We start from the raw sequence: 5,914 nt of genomic DNA on the forward strand, positions 1-5,914 counted from the left end.
GTGAGGCATGTAATTAAGAAGCAGGCTGGGCTCATGTCCTGTGAGACCTTGGGCAGGAAAGGGCACTTAAATGTTAATTGACTGAACACAACTTTGATAACTGATTGGGCACAACTGGGCAGTTGCAATGAAATGAAATGTCACAAAACAATAGAGCTGCCTCCCCTCCCTCACATGGAAACATTTCTTTTGAGCTGGTTTTTGCTTGACAGACACTCCTCAGAAGACTGGCAGCTGCTGCCACCAAAGACCGCAATCTGGTGGCATCAGAGCTACTTGGAGAGTCACCAGAGGATTTTCAGGAGTTTTGCATGGCTGCTTTTATCTAGATATTGACTTGCAAATATCATCTGAGCAGCCCAAGATACAGAGGTAGAGGGAGGCTACTCGAGGTCTCCTCGGGGGAAGGGAACTTTACCCCACGTAAAACCCTGCCCCCACAATTAGGCTGCTTGAGTCTGTGCCAGCTAAATCACTGCTGCAGACTTCAGTAACCACGTCGGGCTTCCAAGCTTGACAGGAGCATAGGATCTGGTGGAGGCTTCTGCCAGTAGACCCCCTCCATGGCCGGTTCCTCTCCCTATTCTGCTCTCCCCACATCCTGGAATGCCTTCCCACCAACCTCCCCAGGCCCTTGCACTGCCTGGCACTGATCTAGTCGCTGGCAGCGGCCAGGTCTTCCTTTGTGACACTGGAAGAGTGGCACAGGCCTCTCCACTGGCACCACTTACTCACAGGGTGCTGCAAACAGTGCTTTACGGCATGTTTGTAATACCCAGAGCTGGTGGTATGAGCTGGTGGTATGAGCATATTGCTGGGGCTCGAACCCATAGGATTGGGCTCTAAGTTGCCTTGTAATTTCCTTGTCCATTCTTAAGGATATATGAAGTTTCAGATTTGGGAGGGAGGTACAAATACAGCACTCCTCTCATTTTCTTCCACAATTTTACCGCAAAGTTGTGTTCCTTTGTTAAATGAATCATTTTCGCTGGGCTTTTACAGATTCTGCCACACTGCGCACAATGAAACTTGGCAACAAGAACAAGGGCAGGAGGTCTAGTCTAGAGGGTTGAGCCTCCATTTGCCTGAAGATAACATCCGAAGGTCACCAGTTCGAGGCCACCGGCACCGTGCGACCTTGAAGCAGCTGACAAGCTGAGCCGAGCTATTCCATCTGCTCTGAGCGTGGGAGGATGGAGGCCAGAATGTGCGACCAGATCAAGAAAGAAACATCTGAATGTTGTGGTTTCTTGAAAGATAGAAACCTTCTTTCAAATTGTAAAAATCCCTACGGGGATTTAATTTGCCTGCCCATGTAAACCACCTTGAATAAAGTCTAAGGAGAAATCTGAGGACCAAGAAAGCCGGTATAGAAATACCTGTATTATTATTATTATTATTATTATTATTATTATTATTATTATTATTAACTTTCAACACTGCTTCGATCTCAACTCCATGTGAATAATTACTGGTTACTTTTCCAACAGCCAATTTGCAAAACTGTGATTTTTGTTCCGGAGCAATTAACTTCTCTTTCAACAGATGGTTCACTATATATCATGCCATACTGAAGGTTTCGATGAAGCCCCCTTCCCAAAGGAGGTCAGTGCCATGTTGGCGTCACACGCCAGGTGGTTTACTGCTTTTTTGGATGGCACCAGGTAATTTAAATGTCTCTCCTCTCAGTAGAAGTCATTCTACTGTGATATTTCTGCAAAGCAGTGGTTTGGAAAGAGGGCATAGCTTGCTAAATGAGACACTTTTGAATTAATGCAAATGAAAAATAAAGAGCATCTTTTAACATTTTAATTACTGATTAGTTATAAAAGCCTGATGAGGTTTTAATTTATGTTATCCTGCATGTAAAATGCCCTGTGCAAAAATACATGCTTCATTAAAGACCTCCCCAACCTGGAGAAAGGGAGGGTAGAATTAATGCCACACTGTCCCTCTTTTTAGGAAGCTACAGTTGCCACCAATTAGATCTGCTTGGGAGAAACCAAAGATTGGTTTCCATGAGTGGAAAAAAGTTGTTGCCTGAGATGAGGGGTGGCTCTGAGTGAGCAGGGATCCCCACTGGATCAGGCCATAGGTCCATCTCGTCCAGCTTCCTGTATCTCACAGCGGCCCACCAAATGCCCCAGGGAGCACACCAGATAACAAGAGACCTGCAAGGCAGTCTGGGAATTGTAGTTAAGAACATAAGAACAGCCCCACTGGATCAGGCCATAGGCCCATCTTGTCCAGCTTCCTGTATCTCACAGCGATCCACCAAATGCCCCAGGGAGCACACCAGATAACAAGAGACCTGCAAGGCTTCCTGGGAATTGTAGTTAAGAACATAAGAACAGCCCCACTGGATCAGGCCATAGGCCCTTCTAGTCCAGCTTCCTGTATCTCACAGCGGCCCACCAAATGCCCCAGGGAGCACACCAGATAACAAGAGACCTGCAAGGCAGTCTGGGAATTGTAGTTAAGAACATAAGAACAGCCCCACTGGATCAGGCCATAGGCCCATCTTGTCCAGCTTCCTGTATCTCACAGCGATCCACCAAATGCCCCAGGGAGCACACCAGATAACAAGAGACCTGCAAGGCTTCCTGGGAATTGTAGTTAAGAACATAAGAACAGCCCCACTGGATCAGGCCATAGGCCCTTCTAGTCCAGCTTCCTGTATCTCACAGCGGCCCATCAAATGCCCCAGGGAGCACACCAGATAACAAGAGACCTGCATCCTGGTGCCCTCCCTTGCATCTGGCATTCTGACATAGCCCATTTCTAAAATCAGGAGGTTGCATATACACATCATGGCTTGTAACCCGTAATGGACTTTTCCTCCAGAAACCTTTCCAATCCCCTTTTAAAGGTGTCCAGGTCAGACGCCATCACCACATCCTGTGGCAAGCAGTTCCACAGACCAACCACATGCTGAGTAAAGAAATATTTTCTTTTGTCTCTTCTAACTCTCCCAACACTCAATTTTAGTGGATGACCCCTGGTTCTGGTGTTATGTGTTGTTCTGGTGTCTGGTGTTATTAAGCAGCAAAAGTTCAACAAAAGGAAACAATTCAAGTGCTGGTAGCGTAGGAAAGGCCTCAGTAGCGCTTTCCTTGGCCACACTGGACAGAATGAGGCTGCAGCTGCACTGAGCCTCTGGAAAAATGTTACCAAATAGGTCTTTAGAAAGGTGAGAGGAGGGGGGTGGAGCCTGAGGTGGCTGAGTGGTTGTGTTTTTCTGAGTTCCTGGAAAGCTCTTGGAAAGCACGCTGGTTGGCAACCTTCAGTCTCGAAAGTCTATGGTATAAGCCTACAGCACCCGGCATTCCCAGGTGGTCTCCCATCCAAGTACTAACCAGGCCTGACCCTGCTTAGCTTCCAAGATCAGACAAGATTGGGCATGTGCAGGGTAACAGTTGCTACGGAAAGCTTTTTCTTCCCAGAATCGTGGGTCTGATGAGATCTGAGGATCAGTGGTCAGGAGAGGCCTTGATCCTACAGATGGTGTACGGTTTTGGAGAAGAAGGGTCCAGCCAGGGACTGTTTTTTCTCCAAGGGAACCCAGCCATTGATGTTGGTGATGGTGAGGATTCCAAGTTGAAATTAAGCCGAAGGCTCCAAGCAGGGGAGGAAGTTGAAAGAAGCAAGTGAGTGTTTTTCTGTTGTGTGTGTCTGGCATTAATTGATTAATTGACTGCCTGATTAAGCTGAGAGAAGGAGGGGCAGGCTTTCCCCCTCCTGGGAGAAGAGGAAGGAGGGGGAGGCTTTCTCTGCTTATTTGTTTGTTGATGTGAGAAGAAGCTTTGGAGGAGATCTGCTGAGCTTGTTATGGAAATATGAGTGCATAACTCTAACTTTATAAATCTAAAATTTGTTGGATTACAAATTAACCATCTTGGAATACAATTATTGTTGTGGAGTGTTCAGTTTCGTTTCCCTGTGGAGAGCTTGTGGAGTGCCTGTGGAGAGCAGCTGGAGCCCTGTATTTATTTTTTTGTTTTGCAAAAGTGGTTGATTGTTTACATTGCTTTGATTATCTCCGGGAAAGGAATGTGGTTGACATAGAAACAAATAACAGAAATAAGATATAAACAACAGAAACAAGAACATCAGGGACATCTAGTGGATTAAAAAAGACACTACAAGGACAAGAACAGGACTTGACAAGTGAAGTAAGAAGAAAGAAGATATAAGAAGGAAGAAAAAGGATGACAGCAAAAGGAGGAAAGGTTAGGAGCTCTCCTGCCCCAGAGTCCAGCTTGGGAAAACTAACACAAGAGGAAATGAAAGGGAAACAATGGAAGCAGACAATACAAGACAATATAGAGAAATTAGTGGCGATGGGACAGCAACATACAAATCAATATCTGCAGGTTCAAGCTAGTTTGGATGTGTTAACTACACAACTAAATGATCTTAGTGTGCAACTTAAAGATGTTATATCCAAACCACATGAGAAAAAACAAAGGATTATGGAAAAAGTACTGGAAATGGGGAAGCAACAAGCAAATCAATATTTAGAAATCCAAATTAACCTGGAAATCTTAATTCAACAGATAAATGATTCTAATATGCAACCAACAGGAGAGGATCAACAAAAGAGCAAAGAAATGGAAGATAAATCCAAAACACTGGAGACAGGACAAAACAAACAACTGGAAGAGACAATGTTAATGGAGATAGCTTGGAAGATAAAGACTCAAAAGTCACCAGACCAGAAAGGAGAAGGAATAGTTCGACTGATTGATGCAGATTGGATTGATTAAGTGAAGGAAGAAGAAATACTTCAACCAACTGACATAGATTGGAATGATCAAGTGAAGGAGATGACTCATCAAGATGTTGATTTAGCAAGAAGAGCGAGTACATTAAACCATGTTCTGTTAAGAGGAATTCATGTGAAATTTGTTAGAAAAAAAGATGGAAAGTTAAAGTCTAGAGAATAGAGTAGAGAAGAGATTTGGCAGACTAGTGGATATCTAGGTTGGAGACAAGGGAATAGATAAAAAGACAGTAATGTGTTAATTTTGTATGTTAGAAATTAAAATTTATTAGATGTTAATGAGAAGCTATATAAGCTTTTTAGGTTATATGTAATATGTATAAAAATAGCTTGATATTAATTGTTGTTGGCATCCTTCGGTCTTGGAAGACTATGGTATTGCGCTCTGAATGGTGGTTCTGGAACAGAGTGTTCTCTCCAGTGCACGAAGCCTGGGTAAAGTAGGTATGGAGGACAGGCTGTTACCCATGCAGCAAATCCCCCCTCTCCACATCGCTGATGGAAAGGCAATGGAAAGGCAATGGAAAGGCAGAGGCCAATACGGTTGGTTCCAGCGGTGTTGCAGGAGTTGCCAGAATGTGACTGTGTTCATTAACTGCCTCAGGGACTCCGGCTCCGGATTTTGCCTCGAGGTTGACTCCTGAAGCCTTTTCCATAACTGGATGTAGCCACAAGGCAGTGGAGGTTTGGGATCAGTTTTCTTGCTCTCAGATGAGCTGCCTTCCCAGGTTAACAAGTCCCATCTACCCGGTGGCTGTTTAGTCACCTCTTACAACTACAGCCAAACTGAGGGCCTATTCTTATCCCCAGCCTCCAGGGGAATTGATAAATTATGATATTAATAGATGTTAGAATTTTAGAGGTTAATTTTAATGAATTAGAATTAATTTAGGTGATATTGTTTTGGATGTTTATGTATATGTTTATGTATTTAGTCATGAGGATATATTAATTTTGGATGTTATAGGCAGAGAAATGATATATGTAATTATTAGGATATTTAAAGTTGTTAGAATTTAGTATGTTAGAGATTGAATTATGATACTAATTGTTGTGAGGATTTTATATGCTAGATACTGGAAAGACACAAAAATCCCAATGAAAGATGAATTAATAGAGGAAATAATGAAT

At 43.6% G+C, this 5,914-nt stretch overlaps 1 pseudogene; it reads right to left on the minus strand.

Annotated features, from left to right (window-relative positions):
• Positions 1-3,307: 3,307 nt before the first annotated feature.
• Positions 3,308-3,427, minus strand: LOC136637457 (5S ribosomal RNA; annotated as a pseudogene).
• Positions 3,428-5,914: the final 2,487 nt, after the last annotated feature.

Source organism: Tiliqua scincoides, chromosome 1 (genome assembly GCF_035046505.1).
Source record: "Tiliqua scincoides isolate rTilSci1 chromosome 1, rTilSci1.hap2, whole genome shotgun sequence".
Taxonomy (NCBI): Eukaryota; Metazoa; Chordata; class Lepidosauria; order Squamata; family Scincidae; genus Tiliqua; species Tiliqua scincoides.